The sequence below is a fragment of the Crotalus tigris genome, unplaced genomic scaffold, assembly GCF_016545835.1.
Source record: "Crotalus tigris isolate CLP2741 ecotype Arizona unplaced genomic scaffold, ASM1654583v1 scf7180000017576.4783729, whole genome shotgun sequence".
Taxonomy (NCBI): Eukaryota; Metazoa; Chordata; class Lepidosauria; order Squamata; family Viperidae; genus Crotalus; species Crotalus tigris.
This window is the reverse complement of record NW_024096487.1, coordinates 144,111-165,229: the sequence shown is the minus strand read 5'-3', so window position 1 is coordinate 165,229 and position 21,119 is coordinate 144,111. Positions and strand designations below refer to the sequence as shown.

General features: G+C 37.3%; 1 long non-coding RNA gene across 4 annotated transcripts in view; it reads left to right on the top strand.

Moving 5' to 3' along the window:
- The window catches only part of LOC120314289, a 44,305-nt gene extending 26,843 nt beyond the window's left edge, over positions 1–17,462 (top strand). For 3 of the 4 annotated variants that reach the window (XR_005558391.1, XR_005558397.1, XR_005558393.1), the window contains 2 exons: positions 8,819–8,925; positions 16,794–17,462. This is a non-coding gene — a long non-coding RNA (uncharacterized LOC120314289). The remainder of the gene's footprint in view (positions 1–8,818; positions 8,926–16,793) is intronic. The other variant, XR_005558396.1, reaches the window with a different exon arrangement.
- The last annotated feature ends 3,657 nt before the right edge of the window (positions 17,463–21,119 follow it).

The following is a 21,119-nucleotide window of genomic DNA, read 5'->3' as shown; positions in this document are numbered from 1 at the left end:
ATCATGATTACCTTTCATTAATGACCTTTCATGGTCATTAACAGAGTCTGCATTATCCCAGAGCAGATTGGAGGATATGGGGGGGGGGGAACTGCACAGGAGGAGAATCTCTGACATGAGAGAAGCAACTTTTCAATAGACCTACCACCCTACATTCAGTTTTACTAATTCTCTCCCATATAAACTTTCCTAGTTGAACTTTTCATAAAGAATGTTTTATAGAATGCCGACTGTAGGTGGAGCTTCTACACCTGCAATATTTACTACCTTCACATTTTGAAAATGTAAAGTGTTGCAGAAAGAAATCTGCAGAGCTCATGTTTAACTTAGTACCATGTAGAGATTTTGTCAGCTTCTTTTCACTGAGGGATCCATTGAAACATAAACATAAATTTGAATAAATGCAACTGAATGTTTGCATGGAACTATATATGTGAATCATGCTCCAAGATGAACACATTGACATTTAAGCAAGCAATTAGGAGAACATCTGCCTAGCTTCAATGGAAAGGAGACTCCAGAAGAAGCCTGTTCTGCCATTATCTTTGTGGGAAAAACAGAACACAACCTTCTGTCTATATGGGTCCAGGTAATGGTTCTGTGGAGTCTATTACATAATCTTAAGAATAGGAACTGAAAAATGTTTAACAATTTGGAGAGATATGCATTAATATGGGCAATAATTCCTTGACATGGTTCCTCTTGCAACACCGTGGCAAGTTTGAGTTTTGGGTTGAGAAGATTAATGGTATGTTTCTGGGACCAAATGGTTTACATACTAAGGCACTGAAGTAGCAAGCAGATGTGACCTTGGACCCACTGAATGATATCTTTCAGAACTTCTGGACCACAGAGGCCCTGCCAGAGGAATGGAAAAGAGCTGATATGGTTCCAATATTCAAAAGGGGCACAAAGTGGATCCAGGAAATACAGACCAATCAGCTTGACCTGGGAAAATCCTGGAAAAGATAATCAAGTAGAGGATTTGTGAGCATCTAGAAATCAACAAGGTGATTACTGGAAGCCAGCATGGGTTTGTTTAAAACAGATTATGCCAGACAAACATTACTGCCTTCTTTGATAAAGTGACCAAATTAATGGATCAGGGAAATGCTGTGGATATAGTCTACTTGGACTTTAGTAAAGCGTTTGACAAAGAGGACCACAGCCTACTTCTTGGTAAAATAGAACAATGTGAAATAGACAGTACCACCACCAGATGGATTCGGAGTTGGCTGATCAACCCCACTCAGCATGTAGTCCTCAATGGAGCTACATCTACATGAAGGGAAGCAAGCAGTAGGGTACCTCAAAGTTCAACGTTCTATCTTGCACCTAATGCTCTTCAACATCTTCATAAATGATTTAGATCAGGGGATCGAAGGGGAATTCATTGTAGATGAAATTAAACTGCCAACACTTTGGAAGGTAGACTCAAGATTCAGAAGGATCTTGGGAGATTTGAGCATTGGGCCCCGTCCAACAAGATGCAATTCTGTGGTGAGAAAATTAAGGTCCCACACTTAGGCAGGCAAAACCAAAAGCATAGATATAGAATAGGAGGTAGTAACTGTGAGAGAGTTCTAGGTGTCCTGATGGATCACTGCTTAAATATGAGTCAGCAGTGTGCTACAGCTGCCAAAAAAGCCAATATGGTTTTAGGCTACATCAACAGAAGGATATCCTCAAGATCACGGGAAATGATAGCATCACTGAATACTGCCTTGGTAAGACCAGACTTGGTATACTGCATCCAGATCTGTATTGTACCACAATACAAAAAAGAAGCTGAAGTCCTAGAAAAAGCAACTAAGATGATATGGGCCCGGAGGCTAAAGCATATGATGAATAGTTAAGGGAACTAGGAATATTTAGCCTAATGAAGTAAAGGCTTGGGGAGATATGATATCAATCTTCTAATACTTGAAGGACATGGAAGAGGGTGTTGATTTATTCTACATAGCACCTAAAGGTAGGACAAAAAGCAATGGGTGGAAGCTTATCAACCTGAAAGTGAGGAAGAATTTTCTGACAGTAAGAACAATTAATCAATGGAACAGCTTGCCTTCCAGAATTGTGGGTGCTCTATCACTGGAGGTTGGACTAGAAGACCTCCAAGGTCCCTTCCAGCCCTGTGATTCTATGAATCTATGAATGTGGGAGTGACCTTGGCAGTTGGGGGGGAGTGGGAAAAGAGATGGTGCCTACGAAACAAGCAGATAAGAGAGGGGATAAGCTACAGTTGCATAATGGGCAGAGAACAAAACTCAGAAGGGAATTTCACTGACTTATCAGGGAGATGGCAGGAGATTTGTACAATCAGACTTGTAATATTCTGTTAATGTAGCCTTATAATAAGTTGGAATTAGCTCAAATTAGTTTGCATTTCCTATCCGATCCACCTGGGAAAGCTGACAGAAGATGACTTCATCTTGGCTTATTCCCAGTATGAAAGAGCTCTTCAACCATGCTACCTGATTCATCAGCAACACTGTGGCTCATCCATGACCAAGTGCCTATCATGTCTGCCAGATCCAAGAGCCTCTTAAGAAAATGGGCATATTAGTATAGGTACATACACCTAATATCTATGTCATTTATACCTGTATGATTTTTATTTAAACATTTAAAAAAGAAGATTAAAAACTAATACAAACTAAAATAAAGTAAGGAAGAAAAACGAAAAAACTGCAAAGACAAAGCAAAAAGTATAAACAAGAAAAAGTTGAAGAAAAACAAAAAAAAGTAGATCCAGAGCTTCTTCATGGTAGTTATATGTGCATTATATTGGTACAGGTTGCTCTTTTAACGAAAAATATAGTATTCTACTTGAGCAATGGGCTTTTGTAGATATTCATTCAGACTGCTCAGCCATCACTAATATATCATGATATGTTTTTCTGACACATACTCCTATTATTGGTAAAACAGAATTTCCAGCAGTGACGTCTCTATTAACTACTTTATGGGAAGCAGAAATGGCCTAGGCTAAACTATGTATGATCCCGAATTGTAGCATTTCAAGACCCATTATTCTCAACCCTCCCCCCAGCCCTAGTAAGTGTGAGCTGTTTTTATCAACTTGCTATGTGAATCAAAACCTCTGTCTTCAGAGTAGTCTTGGGGGGAGTCAAGGACACAAATTCAGATTAGTAGAAGTAATGTCCAGTGTAGAGTATAATAAGAAAAATATTGCTTCTGAAATGGCTAGATTCCAGCTGAGCCACTTTATAGGCAATTTTCTGCCTCACCTATTCTTGGCTTTTCATTAGAAGTGGTATTAGTAAGTAATCATAATCATAATCATAGTAATAATAGGGTCGTGATCCAAATCATGTATCTCTTCATGATTAAGATTTACAGATAACCATTATGTTGCCACCTGCTCAATGTGTCCCCTGCTTTGGACATATACTCTTAAGCCTAGATTAGACTTCTCCATCACTGCATGTTGGGAATGTATTGTCTGTCATTCGGAAATGGTTGCATAGCTATTACATTGATCAGATGATATTGTTTCAAGGATGAGAACTGGATTCTGCTAGATCTTATTGGCTGGACAGAAACAATGGGAGAAAGGCAGTCCCTCGGGTATGTATGCCTGTATGCTATGAGGGCCTTTATAGTTTTCCATCTACACATGGATCTGTATCCAGGAGCTCACCAGTGCAACTTGCACAGTGGAGATATCACATGGGCATGCAACAGTGCAAACATGAGGAGATTAAGGCAAGAGTGTCTCTGAGAAGAAAGTCCTGGGCCAGGAAAAAGTGGAATTCATGCTACAGAGATATTCAAGACTGTCTTACAACAGCTGCTAACTGATTTTCAAGCTGGACTGAGAATTAAAATTGTGCACTAGTACTGTTTAAAGTAGCCCATCTAGAACTAAAGATGGCATATCTCTGATTCCAGGGAAGTTGGCATGCCACCTTATCAGTATTGAATTTAAGCCTGCTCCTCCTCATCTTTTGCAGCTTCCAGCCATTGGAACATGACCTTGATAGCATTGTTTGATTGGCCCATAGATGAGATGTACAACTGAATACCATTTGTATACAGATGCTATTAGACCAGGAGTAGGCAACCTTGGCTCTTTTATGACTCGTGGAGTTGAAGTCCATGAGTCATAAAAGAGCCAAGATTGCCTACCCCTGTATTAGACCCTGTGCCAGTACATTATCTCACTCAGCAATGTCATGTAGATGACCTCAGGAGAGGTAAGACTGTTGGAACCCAAGTTACTCCCACAAGTAAGGGTCTGAAGGTTTGACCTCTCCCCCCCTGCCAACACCAACCGTGCTGATGAAAAGGAGAACTACCATAACCACCATAATATCCTGCCTATCTACCCATGTAGTTATCCCTAAAGGATGTGCTTTGAAATAAAGTCCCAAGTGCTACATATCATCACTCTGGTAACATGTTTCATGTTATGATTTCTGGGATGTATTTAATTTATACTTCACTGTTATAAACTTCCATGAGCACCATTCAATGAATAGGTAAGACTCAAAGGTATAGATTGCTGTTGAGGGGAGATAAGGGAGCATAACTCGGAATGACGGCCTGATTTTCAGATGGAGCTTCAACTGGAGAAGGATGTCCAATCAACACAGCTTGTGTTCCAATGCATATATTACCTCTTTTCAGCACTCATGCAGCAGTACATGAAGAGGTTCTCTGGGATTTTGCTCATAACCTGATAGGTTTATTTGCATTTATACTGCCTAGACATTAAATGTGAACCTTTAAATGAACCAATCATATTCATTTTTATTTTTTTAAAATCAGGCTTCATGACCACTTTTCTTTTTTCTTTTTAATGCTAGTGTATAGCTCATGATGTAGAGAACTGACACAAATGTTTGGATGCTTTTCCCCTAATGTCAATCAGTTATGACATAATTTCTAGTAACTGAAGTTTTTGGGAAAGTTCATGACATTACAGTACCGAACTCTTTATGTAATACATTGGCCTAGTACAGAGTGGGCCACTTAACATCCCACTGAGTACCACACTATTGAAATTGCATGGAAATAATACCCTTGCCTTGGGAGAATATTCTGTAATTGGGCCCTGTAGTTGAGATGCCTTTGGAAAGCTCTCACCCCACTTCAGCTGGCTGCAATATCCAGAGGAAATCCTTGGAGGATGGCAGATGGATGAAAGTAATCTTGAGATATTTTGACCCCAAGCCACCCAGGGCTTGGGAAGACAACACAATGAAGTTTATTGCTTCCTCAAATATGAAAGAAGCCTGAAGCATTAAAGTCTTCTCAAGATAATTTTTTATGATCAAGGCCTGAAGGACAAGAACGAAAGGGAATAGCTAAGCAGCAAACTTTTTGGTAAAAAGCCAAGAAGTTAATTTATATTTGTGCATTTCCTAAGTCACAATCACTATAGTTACAACTGCCTTAAAGAAACAATACATTACAGCATTTGGGACCTGAAAATAGACAAGCAACTAGTGTAGATGACAAAGTACTGGCCTCGTATGGTCCAGTCATAGTTAGCTACCTTGCAGCTCCTTTTTGACAGTCTGAAAATTCCATACTGCCTTTAAAAGTAATCCACATAGAACAGATTGTAATCTCACAGCATGCATAACTGATAATACACTATTCTTGCCATACACAGCTGCAGTTTACAGTATACATCAGTTTGAAGGCAAAAAAAAAAAAAAAAAAGCTGGGATAGGCTCATCTTTTCTACTACTTTCTCCTATTGGTATCTTATGATTATATTACTTTGTTGTTGTATGTATATTGACAGTTTATCCACTGGAGACAAATTCCTTCTGTGTCCAATAACACTTGGCCAATAAAGTATTCTATTCTTTCTATTCTACTCTACTCTACTCTACTCTACTCCACTCCACTCCACTCCACTCTACTCTATTCTATTCGCCACAAAAACTCTTTTTATGTAAGGAAAGATCATAGTGGCTGACGACAGCAGCTTCTGTTCCAAAGCCAGTCCAGAAGTCAGACTAAAATGGAGCTAGAAAATGACATCACTGATCAAACATCACAATTCCGTTACCCATTTGTGGTATTGTGATTTACTTGATAATTTTAAGGATTTCTTTCTCCCCATTTAATTCCTTTTGCATTATTAATCCAAACTAAATGAGATTATGACATTTTCTCCAAGCCATAATGTAAATTAAGCTAAATTAAGCTAAAAACACCATATAACTGTTAAAGGCCATATGTGTAAATTAATGCTTGTCTAGAAGTTTGAACCCTGTTCTTTCTACTAAAAATTTATTACTTTCTTCATTATTAAGCCTTCCCTAACCTGGACTCTTCTATATTTGTGGAATTACTAGTCTCATAATACTCAATCAAGTTTTAAATAAAAGGATTAAATTACACTTAAGCTGATTTCAGTCCTGAGTTTTAAATGTTCATAAGCCTATATAGTTCATCCGTAATGTTCATTGATTCCTCAATTTTCTCTGTAGCTAGGCAGAATTTTGCAGCAAATGATCTGAAGAACCATCAGATAATTTGGTGAAGCAATTTCCCTATAACATTAGAAAACAATTACAACAGCATGGTAGCCGGTTTCAATTTCATTAAAACATTTTCACTTTTGGCTAATACTCATATTAATTAACCTCCAAGCATTTTTTTTTTATCTTTTACACATTTTAAGAGTCTACAAATGAACAAACTGTGTTATAATATTCTCTTCTTGACTTTTTGTTGAAAGTCACATATCAAAGTTGAAATAGAGTCAGTTAAGTTTACTTTAGATTTAAACACGCTACTGCAAGTGGAAATAAATTCTATTACCATTTCACAGAACAGTCTTTCAAAGCTTAATATGCTTCAAAATAGCAAAGCAACTAATGAAGTAAACATTTACACTGTGCATATTAACAATTCCATCAGTATTGAGAAGAGTTCAACATTTTAATATTTTATTATTTTGGATGGTACATGTACGCTGGAATTACCTAAGTAATAAGATGCTTTTTTCAAATTATTTCTTTCCTTTATTGTTAATCTCCTTTAGCCTGTTTTGTTGGTAATATCTCCCTGTGAGTGTACCAAAAAAAAAAAAATAAGAATATAACTTATCCCAAGATCTTCCTGGATTTTGGCTATTTTTTTTCAAGGATCTTATGCATAAGCACTGGGAATCTTTTAAGATCTGGGCCTCTTAAATTTTATTTAAAAATTAATGTTGGTGTCCAATGAGTGCTATTTAGTAATATTGTGGATATCAAATTGTTGAATCCTGGTTTATTTAGCATGAATATATAATGACACTCCTAGCACTTCAGTCCATGATATAACTTTATGTGGAAAGAGAAATTCATTATTTGTTCTTCCCCTAAAAAAATTGATTGGTTGATAATTTTAACTTGTTAATAGAACATCTAGTCAAATTAGCATACAATTTCAAATATGCCATAGATCAAGTAAAATCATAGCAAAAGAATATACCAGCATACTTGGGTAAATCGGCACTGAAAAATATCTGGTTCATTTTACCTTCAAACTGAGATTGTGCTGCACGTAATTTTTATTCTGTTATTATAAAATATTTTTCCTTGAAAATTATAATTCCAAAATATTAGATAAAACAGAGATTAACAGTATATGAATATTACCAAAAAATCTAAATTGTGGTTTTATGTTATTATTGATTGAAAAATCTCACCTGCGTGGTATTTTATGAGGCTATGATCCAAATAAAATTATGTTCTTAGTTTTGTTTTTAAAGAAATGCTCTTCAAATAGTTTAGATAAACTTTTCCCCCAAACATGTTATGGAGCTTTGAAAAGGACTAATTTCTTTACTGGTAAGCAATGACATATTCTCTGTGAGAAGTTTTAAACTGAGAGCAAAATCATTCATATGCAGGTAGTCCTTGACTTACGACAATTCATTTAGGGACTGTTCGAAGTTGCAATATCACTGAAAAAAGTGTCTTATGATTGTTTTTCACACTTATGACCGTTGCAGCCTCCCCATGGTCATGTGATCAAAATTTAGATGCTTGGCAACTGACTCATATTTATGTCTTGAAGAACTTTTTTATTTTTCCCAACTCTCCCCATACATATCAACAAATATACCGTGATATTTTATCACGTGTTAACATACATTTTTTTTTCATTCTTATCTATCAGATACTTTTAATAAAGTAAAATGAATACATACACATAAAATTTTGGTGTTGCTCGCCCATTTCCCCTTTCCCCTGACTCATATTTATGCAGTGTCCTGGGGTCATGTGATTCCCCTTTTACGACCGTCTGATAAGCAAAGTCAACGGGGAAGCCAAATTCATTGAACTATCATGACTAATTTAACAAATGCAGTGATTCTCTTAACAACTGTGGCAAGAAAGGTTGTAAAATGGGGGGACAACTCAGTTAACAAATGTCTCACTTAGCAACAAAAATTGTGGGCTCAATTGTGGTCGTAAGTCGAGAACTACCTATGTTTATCTTTTCAAGATCAGGAAAGATAGCCTCCTTTGTCAAATACTTCACTAACTTGTTTTTGATGCCATGCTTTACAGCAGGGGTAGTCAACCTTGGCTCTTTTATGACTTGTGGACTTCAACTACAAGAATTCCTGAGCCAGCCATGCTGGCTCAGGAATTCTGGGAGTTGAAGTCCACGAGTCATAAAAGAGCCAAGGTTGACTACCCCTGCTGTACAGTATTACTTACTAGCTTAACTGAGTTCAATATGTATTCTGAAACAATACGTGCCCAACTTGAGATTTGAATATGAATTGGTAAATAAATGCTACAACCTAACGTACTCAATTTTCCATTTCCTTCAGGAAATGCAACCAAACTGTATCAGAAGATAGATATCATAAGCCTTTCATACTCAGGGAATGGTACATGGCATTTTCAGATGTCACCGAGAAGTCATGAATACTAAAATGTAAGAATACCTCTTTCTCACAAAAATGATAATTTTAAGAAAATTAACCCAATTTTCTGAGTTTAAGTCATTATGAAAAGCATGAGAAGACTAAGCATTTTTGAACAGTTGAGTCAGTTTGAAGGTGATTTTAGCGCTACCTCACTGCTCAACATCACCTTTTTCTTTTTAGAGCTGAATTGGGGGGTTCTTTTTTTTTTCTACATTTGGGCTGATTCATTTCAAAACCAGGCAATGTTTAATTTTTTTCCCTTACCTAAATAGAGCTTGTGGGTGGTTTAAGGTTTTATTAGTGGGAATTCCTACCTTGTCCCATATCCTGGGATCAAACAAACATTAATGTTTTCCTTTTGCTCTTCCATCAACCAAGTTCCATCCTCTTATTCTTGAAGCCTCTCTTACACCATATCGCTTAGACCAGTGGTTCTCAACTTGTGGGTCGGGACCCCATTTGGGGTCGAACGACCACTTCCCGGGGGTCGCCAAACAACGCAGTCCGCCATTTTTTCCCCTTTTCCTTTTATTCTATTGGCTTTTGAAAGCCAATAGAATAGACTCTCTTGAATAGAGTCTAATTCTATTGGCTTTCAAAAGCCAATAGGAGTTCTTCCGGTGGATCTGCGCGCGCGATGGTGGCTACTTTGTAGCCGTCCTCCTGGGAAAGTGTTAGAACCGCTATGAACAGCAGACACCAGCTGTTCTGCAGTTCAAAACCTCCCTCCCGGGCAAGGGGGAAGAGGAGAGTATCATCTGAATAGTGGTAGAGCCTCTTATGCACCCCCAGGGTTTTCTTTTGGGGGGTGAAAAGAGTGCTCCCACGGAGTTCAGATTGTCTCTGCTTCCCAGCTGTCTTTGTCTCTAGGGACAAAACAAGCCGCTGCAACCACCTCCGCGATTAAAGTGATCTGGTGAGTTTTTTTTAAAAAGCGGACAGAGCTGAGTAGAGGATTTTGTTTTCTCTGATCTTATCTGGATTTTGAATTTAAAGATTTACTTTTACTCCCTATTTTGTTTTCTTCTTTTGTTGAAAGGGAAAGTAAAATGGCGATTGGTAGGTTTTTTGGTGTTTCTCTCTTTTTTTTTTAAATGACTGGAATGGAATGGAACGGATTTAATTATTTATAATGATTTTTTGATGTTGGGTTTGGATTTTAGGAGGATTATTTTCCCTTTCTGTTTAATTTTTTTTTTTATTTTTTGAAGGATTTTCTTTGTTTTTTGTACTTTAAAAAAAATAACGGAACGAATTTTTTCTATTTAATTATTTTTTTCTTTCTCTTTCCTTTTCCTTCTTTTTCTTAACTTTTTTCCTTTTATTATAATGATCTCCTTTTGAAGGAGTTTTTGATTTTTTGGAGTTAATCTTCCTTTTTTTTTAACTTTTCTTTCCCTCCTTTTTTTGGGTAATTTTTAAGAAGGAGTAAAGATTTTCTAAGATGGCTCCAAAGCGTCCAGTAATTCCCACAGCTTCTAAGGTGGTTTCTTCTTCGGTGATATCATCAGTGCAACAATCTAAATCAATAGTTTCACCCTCTCCTTTGGCACAGTTATTAACGGTAAAGGATTTGCAAGATATAATGGGAAATGCTATATCTCAAATCAGGGGAGAAGTGAAAGAGATTTTAGTGGAAAATAATAGGATTCTGAGGCAAGATATAGTTTTGGCTTTAAAAGGATTTGCCTCTGTTCTTGAAAAGTTGAACTTTCGTGTAGAAGAGGTTACAGACAAAGTGGAGCTGTTGGAGGGAAAATTTGAAGGCATGGAAAAAGAGATGGAAAATTTTCAAGATGAGATTCTTATGCTTCAATATAGAGAAATGGAATATGCTTTAAGAATTAGAGGCTTGAGAGAGTCTCTGCAAGGAGATCTGAGACAGATGATTGCAAATGACTTTGCTGTGATTCTGGACAGAGAAAAAGAGGAAATATTTAGTGAAATTGAAAAAACATTTAGAGTTAACTCTGTGGTGGCAAAGCAAAGAAATCTGCCAAGAGATGTGGTAATTTATTTTGGGAAAAGATCCCTGCGCAATGAAATTATACAAGCTTTTTATAATAAGAGGTTTCAGATTGCTTCACAAGACGTTATAATTTTAAAGGAGATCCCATCTAAAATTTTAAGAAGAAGAAAGGAGTTTGCTTTTTTAGCAGATGAACTTAAAAAGAGGCGAATGTTGTTTAGATGCGACGTCCCGACTGGAATGGTGGTGAATTATCTGGGGACACGTTATAGACTTAATACTGTTTCCAAAGCAAAAGAGTTTTACACTTCGGTCCTGGGGGTATGTATATCGCCACCTATCATGTCTAAAGCTTCGGAAGAGAAGAAGGCAGAATTGCAGTCTGAAGAGCCTATATTGATGAAAACTGGGAAATTTCAGATTGAGGGGCCTCAACAAGTTGAGATGAAGGAGCAGAGGATAACCCGTGTAACACATAAACGCAAAGAAAAGGAGCAACAGAAGGAGGTTAAGGAAGCCTCACAAGTATCTGTTTCTGAGTCTGCGGGAGAAGCAAGATCTATAAACTTTTTGGAGCAACCTTTAAGGGCAGATTTCCAAGCACTTCTTTTGAGGTTTTTGGATAAGAGAGATTGATAAAGAATGTATAGATTGTTTTCAGGTCATTGATAGATTACAGTTCACTGTGGATGGAATTGGTTATTGGTAAAGAGGAGAGAAGATTATGGAGATTGAATGAAAATTTTAGATAAGAAGTTTAAGTTTAGTAATTTAAGGAGTATTCAAAAGAGTATTTTGTTTTAATGGTATAATTAACGTTTATATGTTTATTTTTGTGTTTGATGATAAAGAAAGAGAGAGAGATTAGATTTTATATAACATAAGTATGATATTATGGAGATTGAATGAAAATTTTAGATAGGTAGTTTATGTTTAGATATCTAAGGAGCATTTAAAGGAATATTTTGCTTTAAATATGAATAAGGGAATTTCAATGTTATAAGTAATGTTTATATGTGTGTTTTTTTTGAGGGTGTTTATAAAGAATGATAGATAAATTTTAAATAATATAAGTATGACATTAGAAAATGTTTAGAGTATTTTATAATGTGTTTAATGATTGTAATCACAATCTTTTTTGCTTTTTATATATTGGTCTTAAAGTATTTTATAATTTGTTTAATTATTGTAATTAATTGTTTATGGTTTACAAGTGTTTAAAATTTTTTCTTTTAAGTTTCAACTAAGCCTGTATTCAGCTCTGGGAAGGTTGGGGGAGGGTTGGGGTGGGTTGGGAGGGTTTGGGGAGGGGAATCTTTTTTTTTTTGTAAAATTTTAAAAACTTTCAATAATAAAAAAAAAGCCAATAGGAGTTGTCCAGGCTGTCTCTGCCCTGCTGAGCCCGCCAAAAGTCCCATTCTGCAAATGATGCTGCACCAGTTGAGTAGTCCTCGACTTACGACTGGTTGAGTAGTCCTCGACTTACGACCGGTTGGGGGTCGTGGCATTAAAAAGGTTGAGAACCATTAGCTTAGACAGATTGAAGGAAATGCTTGGCTACAAAAGTAATACATTCTTGTTTAATCTTCAAAGATTGCTAAATGTAAGAAAGGAATGATATCAGGGCACTTAAAACCTTCCTTCCTTCCTTCCTTCCTTCCTTCCTTCCTTCCTTCCTTCCTTCCTCCCTCCCTCCCTCCCTCCCTCCCTTCCTTTCTTCCTTCTCAAAATACCATGCCCCATTTTTAGGAAAAGAGGTCCTACCTATCTTTTTTGGGAGTGGAGACTCTTGCATCCCTAGGTTTCTTTCTAATTCAGGGAATGTGCTATGCACTGAATAACTATTCAGTGTTTGTGCTTACTTATTGTTCACCTAAGAAAGAACACTAATTGGCTCATAGAGACTTCTGCATTCTCTTGGTGTTTGGAAGTAGGCAGGAAAGATATTTGCATGATGGTTTCAAAACAATGTGGATGTTCAGAGCTTAAAGCCTTCTCTTCTCTCCCGTCTCTATGATGGTAACAAAGACTAGTGATCTGTTATTGCCCATCACTCAACTGATCGCTAATCAACTGGGGCAGCAGGGGAAACTGGACAAAGCCATCAAGACCCAATATACAGAACAAACACTGTCTTAACAGTACCTTCTGCTGTAACTAATAATCCCCATCAGTCAAATAACAAAAGTAGCGCTTCTTTTGTCAGCTTTTATTAGTGCAGAATAATGCAAAAGTGAAAGAAAAAAGTGCCATAATAGTGTGCAGTAATTTTAGATCCACCCAACACATTTATGTGTTAAATTGGTTTGCTTGATTATACCACACCCTTATAGCTTGCAAATGTCATTCCTAGAGTGAAGCTTATGATTAGTTTCATATTCATCAGTTCTCATCAAGGATTATGATTCACCTAGTGTAATAAATATGTACACAACCTTGTTCTCAAATTTTCAAGGAAATAGGAGATATAAATAGAATAGACATAGGTTACAGTGGTTTAATATCTGGAAATAGTTTAGATTCCTTTGTCTTGACAGAAAAAAAGAAAGTAATGTTACTCCCAAAATATGCATGAGATATTTGCACATCTATTGCAATAGATTAGTATACTATAATGTAATTGTGAGGATATAGTTCTTACAAGAATACAAAAACCAAGGTTTCAGTGAAACCTCCAGATAGTTTTGAACCCATCACTGTCTTGCAGTCTATTACACCAGGTTATTATAAAGAACAAAAAAGACAACCATATATACCTTTTTGCTCATGCACAAAAGACCCTCATGCTTATTATTATAAAACTATCCAATTTGGTCATGCATAAGCAAAACCCAACAAAATTTAAACCACATATTTTTTCCAAGCTCATATGAAATGGTTTCATCATAGAAGGCCTCATCAATCTGGAGCCCTTTAGATGTGAAATTCTAAGATGTGAGATTTCCAATTTAACAAGATGGTATCTGGCTGGGATAGGCTCCATTAGAGTAACACTAATTGTAGCAATCTAAGAATACACGAAAGCTTTTTGTCTGAAATGATTATATTTAAGTATTCCAACCATGGTTATGTAACAAGTGTGTTTTAGTGGAGGAAATGGCTTAGAAGTAGTTCCAAAAGAGGGAGGCACTTCAGGATTATTATCTCCTGTTCTGCAATCAGACATCTTTAGTTTTGTGTCATCTGCACAGACTGGGAGCAGAATTCTGACAACTTTGCAAATTAGGTTTAATTTTTTTTTTAACATTCATGACAGTGTGTTTAATTTCATCTGTCATCACTCTGCTGCTTGAAAATGCACTCGTGTAGAACTCCTTTTGAAAATTGCTGGGTATTGTTCAGCTAAAACTGTAATCAGAGAATACTGCACACGAACAACAATCAGAACAAATTCCAAAACAGCAATAGCAATAGACTTCCTTATATATCGCTTCACAGTGCTTTACAGCCCTCTCTAAGCAGTTTACAGAGTCGGCATATTGTCCCCAACAATTTGGGTCCTCATTTTACCAATCTCGGAAAGATGGAAGGCTGAGTCAACCTTGAGTTGGTCAGGATCCAACTGTGGAAATGCTGGCAGTTGGTAGTCAGCAGAATTAACCTGCAATACTGCATTCTAACCACTGTGCCACTATTGCTGGGTAAAATGGATCTGAATATCAATCCAGACCCATTTTGGAATTGATATGGAATCCTCTCTTTGGTCAAGGAATGGTAATAACCATGCACTAAAAGAAGCTGGACTTACTATTCTCCTCGTCAAGATAGCAGGGAAGTCTTTTGATGACTCCACTGCTAGATTGTATTAAAGGGCAGGTGACTCAATAATAAAATGTTATTTTATAATAAATAAAATTAATAAAAAAATATTTCAGTGCCTACTCAAGCAAATGCTGTATGGCCTGAAAGAGCCCTGGTGGCACAGTGGTTAGAAAGCAATACTGCAGGCTACTTCTACTGACTGCCGGCTGCCAGCAGTTTGGCAGTTTGAGTTTCACCGGCTCAAGGTTGACGCAACCTTCCATTCTTCCGAGGTCGGTAAAATGAGGACCCAGATTGTTGGGGGCAATACGCTGACTCTGTAAACTGCTTAGAGAGGGCTGTAAAGCACTGTGAAGTGGTATATAAGTCTAAGTGCTTTTGCTATTATATAATGATTAGAATGCTATGTGCTCTTTTATTGTCTTGTGTGAAAGGGCTAACATGCATGCATAGTCTGCAGCAAAGTAATGAAATAAGCTATTTATGCAATTATAAATGTACTATTCATAAAATATTATTTATCTATTCATAAAAGCTCTGAGGGAAGTACTAAAAGTGCCATCTTTCGGGTTAACCCTGAATGGCAGAAGAATCATCAGAACTTGAATGTTAAAGGGCTACAGTGCCTTGTGCAAGTCAGCATTCACATTTTCAGTGAATAGTGAAACACTCTCTACACAGAGTCTCTACAATCTATGTGTACACATGAATTAGATCATCACAATTTTAAGAACTTGATGGAAACAGTTTAGATAATAGACCAAGTGAAATCTTCAGGCTAGGACTGAAGCCAAGATTTTTTGCATGTGTGCTCAGAGACAGCAATAGTAGTGCCATGATTTGTTAATAACAATGCAAACTTCCATAAGTCTATTTTTTCTTGCTAAATTAGATGGGATTATCCTGACTTCCCCAAACTAGTTGTCTCAGAATCGTGGGATTGAACTCTTAAAACCTCATGACTGAAAGAGCACTAGTACATCTGGCTGATACCAATTTAGGAGGATCAGTTAATCTATATATTACTAAATGCTTGTCATGACCTTTAACTGGGTAAACAGTGTATCACAGAGCAAGGGTTTTTGAACCAAGGTATCTTAATTTTCAGAATGTGTCCAAAATCTGGGACCATTGACACTTAAGGGAATGAAATTTTGGGAAATTGTGCCTACTTTAGAGCTACAGGTTGTTGCTCTGCTGCTGCTGTGATTATGTGAGCTTCATTTTTAATGTTCTGTGACAGTTTCCCAGGCAATTTTGCAATCCCTTGCTCCCATCTGCATCCACCAGCAGTTACTTAGCTGCCTGCTAGAAAGGGAAGGAAAGTGGGGGACAGAGAGGAAGGAACCCACATGCACCCATCCTGCCCCATGCTATTCCCTATGAGTCTTCCCCAAATTGTGCTACTCGTGTGCCTTCCCTGACCTGTGCAGCATCTCTTGGGCATCCATTCCCCACATGCTTCCCTACTTGCATGGCACCGCTTGCACACTCTGAAGCATCCTCATGCACTCCTCCCAACCACATCATGTCTCCCATATCCCATTCCTGACTGGTGTGGAACCTCTCACCCACACACTCTTTACTTGCCTTGCCCCCTATGCGTCCCACATATCCTGTGTGGCATCTCATACACCCCCATGACCCCTAGGTACCTTCTTGTCCTGCACTGGCCCCCTCTTTGCCCCCCTGACCCATGCAGAACATGCACCCCCAGGTACCCTTCCTGACCTAAGCCACCGACCTTTGTGCCCTCCCTGACCCACGTATTTCTAGTGCCACCCACACACCCTTCTAAAACCATGCACCTCTCATGTATCCCCTCACTCCCTCTTCCACCTAGCAGCAGCCACTTAACTGCCTGCTGACTTTGAATTTGTAACTTCCTGCTGCTTTCTCACCGATTTTCTCCCTACAGACTTTCCACATGCAAAATAAATAAGAGAATTCTCAGGAGGGAGGAATTCTAGGGCGGGCGTGTGGAAGGAAAGAAAGAGGAAAGAGGGAGAGAGAAAGGAAGGAAGGTTTCAAATGCTCTGTGTGTCCCACAAGGAAATTCAATGGGGAAGATGATAGGAAGTTGGAATTCACTTCAGCTCCCACTGCTTTTTTGTCTTTCTATAGTCATTTTGTTTCTTTGTTTAGGTAATGAAACATTAAGAATGACAACTCTGAGTGATAAAGAATGATGAGTTTCCAGTCACAGACACACCCTTGGGTTGTAACTCGGAAGAATGCCAATATACCACATAATAAACACATCTTGGCTACAAGTTATTGCTGCAACAATCTGATGCAGAGCTCATGTGCACTTGGCCTTCTCAATATCTTTTATTCATCCTTCTCTTCATAATTACTTAGTGACACTATTCTTCAGCAGTACAAAGTATTCCTACTCACTGTGTTTTGTTGATTTTATTTTACATGCCAGCATATCTCACAGAGTTTTCATCAGTTCTTCATAGAGTCACACGAAGGGGAGAAGAATGTATTTTCTACTGATAACAATCAAACATGCAACAGGTCCTTATTACATATGCTGATAAAATCTTGTACAGGTAGTCATTGACATACAACCATTCCTTTAGCAAATGTTCAAAATTTTGACGGCACTGAAAAAAGTGACTTATGATCAGTCCTTACGCTTATAACCATTGGAGTATCTCAATGGTAACGTGGCCAAAATTTGGGTGCATGGTAACTGGCATGCATTTATGATGGTTACAATATCTCGGGGTCACTGTGACCTTCCCAGCCAGCTTCTAATGAGCAAACACAATGGTGGGAAGCTGGATTCACTTAACAACTGCTTGATTCACTTAATGATCGCAGTGCTTTGCTTAATAACCATGGCAAAAAAGGGTGTGAAATCAAGTGTGATTCACTTAACGACCTCTTGATTTCACACCCTTTTTGCCATGGTTATTAAGCAAAGCACTGCGATCATTAATTTCTGGTCCCAATTTTGGTCGTAAGCTGAGGTCTACCTGTATTAGAAATCAAGGGCCCACCATCCTGCCTAGTATATTACAAATTGGAAAGTTGCAGTTCTGAACATGCAGGATTAATCTTTTTGTCAGAAGAATCAATATAGGTTGCATGCTGTTTGAGCTTTTCACCAATTGCAAGTGACTGTTTTGTAGGAAGGGAATTTGCCAGTCTTTATTCTTTTATTAAGCCCCTGATTTATCTGATTGTTACATTTTATATACCATATACAGTAATTGCCTAATTGTTTATTTTTAATTGCAGTTGTAGTAATGCTGTATATCCTTTACTGTCTAGCTTATGACACAGTAATACTAACTGTAAACAATAAACATGTTTATTATTAAATGATAAGCATTCTACCTATCCTTCTTTTCTAACTCCTTTGTTAGTTCCTATTTTTGCATTCTAGATAAGATAGATAAGATAAGATAAGATAAGATAACCTTTATTGTCATTTTTTTACTGTGGGCACAATGGTACACATCAAAAATGAAATTTAGTTGCCCGCTCTCAAGTGAAACACATACATGACACACACCTAAACATACTATGTACAACATATGTATAGACCCACACCCCTACATATACATAGCAAATAAATATTAAATACTGTCCATCTTGAATATATAATGGAAGGAGGAAGCTTGAGAGTTCACAAGGTTAATGCTGTATGGAATGAAACTATGGCTGAATCTGGATGTTCTGCTATGGATACCACGAAGCCTCCTCCCAGAAGGTAACAAGGAAAACAGGTCTTAAAGAGGATGTGTAATGTCCCAGATAATTTTACGGACCTGCTTAAGCACTTCTGTGCTATGTCCTGGTTGGGAGGGAGGGAACTGCCAATGATCTTTTCGCCCATCCTCACCACTCTCTGCACCGCCTTCCTGTTTGAAGCAGTGATGCTTCCAAACCAGACTGTGATGCTGTATGACAGGATACTCTCGATCGTCACCCTGTAGAAAGTGGTCAGGACAGGGGAAGGAAGATGTACTTTTCTCATGTGACGCAGAAAATGCAAGCACTGCTGTGCCCACTTCACCAGTTTCTCACTGCTGAGCGACCAAGCCAGCCTACTCATTAGCTGCACACCCAGGAATTTGATGCTGGTAACCATCTCCACCATCTCTGTCCAAAATCCAAAGTTATGTACATCTCTGTACATCTGTGGTTATTCTGTGTATGAATCTCTGTATTTACATCTAAACAGCTGCAATACAGTAAGGAGAAAAATAATTATGCTGATTTAAAAAAACAACTTTATGGCCCTTACAGTTACATGGACTTTTTAATTAAAAAAAAAAACAAAAACTAAAAACAAATCTTCCAAACCACAGTGCCTACTAGAAACAAGTAAAAAAAGTGAAGGTGAATTATGAGAAGGAAGCTTTCAAAATAAGCAAAAGTCATACATCATTATTGCTAGAGAGAATAGATTGGGAATGATAAGATGCACCTTTTCCCTTTAAGTAAGCCTTAGTAAGCTTTGTGGCTATACTTAGAACAGAATTTGGGTCCAATATTTATCATTCTTGTAGACCTGGCTATTACATATAATCAGTTTGGGGTCTTGCCGTTGTAATACTGTGCACAATTTTGTCTCAACAATTCTCCAAAGCATGCTGAGGAAGAATTTGTGCCATTTACAGTAGTCTATACTAGGGTAGCTACTTCATGTATTTTGAGTTTCACTTGCAGAATGTTTGCCAAAATGGTTGCCAGCTCCTGATGTGAACGTAAACACAGAGAAATTAACACAAGCAAAGGAAGATTAAGGAGGTGCAACAAGGGCAATTTTGGCAGGAGAGATACAGTTACGAAGACTAGTTTTGTCTTGAATGTGCAAGCATTTACAAAAAGTGTAAACAGTTTTAGATAGCATAGATTCCAGTGATTTCTCTTGGCATGCATCCTAGCTATCAACACTCTATGCTTCCTCCTCATGTAGACATAAGTAGGCACTACAGTACCATCTGAAATAAAAGAACAGAGTTGCATACAAAAACACAAGGTAATAAAAGTTTTCAGCATCCTGCTGTTATTATCTAAATTTCCTTAACTGGAGTCATAAAATTAATATATCTTTAAAACAAACAAAAGGATATAATGGGTAACTGCTGCTTTTGCATGGTCTCTATGCCTAATTTTCACACATCTAGAACCATTTCAGGTAAAGACTAGATCTTTTAGTTGTATCTATGGGCTGATGGATATTGTACTGCCAGGCTACAATGTTGATCAGCCCCTGAGAGCATAATCAATTGTCAGGGATAATTAATAAAGGGATGCGTAGTCTAATAATTGGAGATGAACAGCTTCTCTTTCTCAGTTTCAGTCTTCATAATTAAGAGTATCTTTGTGAGCAACTTTAGCAAAAAATGTAACTTCAATCATTCTTTCTTTGTCCCCTTTCTATTGTGTATTTTTTAGAATATATAGCATTTCATATTCCATGCCAAAAGGTGTTTCAGAGCGGAGACACAAATCTAGCACCTGTTTACAACTCTTGAAAGCATCTCCATATTTTCCTATACAATCCCAAAGGAATATGTGGCTGCTTTAAAGAATTTTAGATGTGTCTATATCTATACCAGACTACAACTCTAGTTTTCTTAATTTCTTATCATGTTGGGTACCAAGTTACTTTTATGATAAAGATTCCTTCTTTCATCCTTCTTGAAATGGGCCTTAATGCTTATTTTATTAGCTTCTTGGATTTTATAGGTAATATAATGGCATTTATGTCAACCCAGGTATCATAAAATGGTTTAACTTAAAATATACAAGATAGCGAACAATAAAACTATAGTTAAGCCAAAAGAAATAAAATAATAGAAAACTAAATCAAATAAAGGTGTTGACTTAACTAAAATCTTCCTGGTTTAAATGTTTAACAAGCAAATTTATAGGCAGATGCTGAAGCTAAAAAAACCTAATGCCAGAAGAGGAATACTGAGAAATATACTTTATCAATAGTGAAACCAGAGTCATGGGCCGAACACCAAGAGCACAGGAAAGTGCACACATGATGTATTCTGTAATTTTTAAATAAATAATCTTATCTGAATCAATAGCACAACATTCTTAGCTACAGTTGTGGTACAATGGGTCATCCCATTAGTACCAGAAAAGGGGAAAAAAATCATACATTTTTAAATTTATTCTGTACCAGAAGCCAGTACCCCATCCTACAAAAAGTTTCAGGATACGAGGCATAATCATTCCATACCTTTGTGTTAACTTTTGAGTAATACAAATTAGAATGCTTATTCTTTGATTGTTTTTTCTTAGCCAGGATAATTAGCCAGAATAATTCAACCTATGGCTCATGTTCTTGACTTGGCTCATATCAGATTGTGCGTGATGATCCAGCCCTGACAATTCCCAGATCAAACATATTCAGACAATAAAATGGAAGATTCATTCGCTACACTATTTTTCAGCTGTGGAAATAGTAGGACAAATCTTTTTATATAGTAA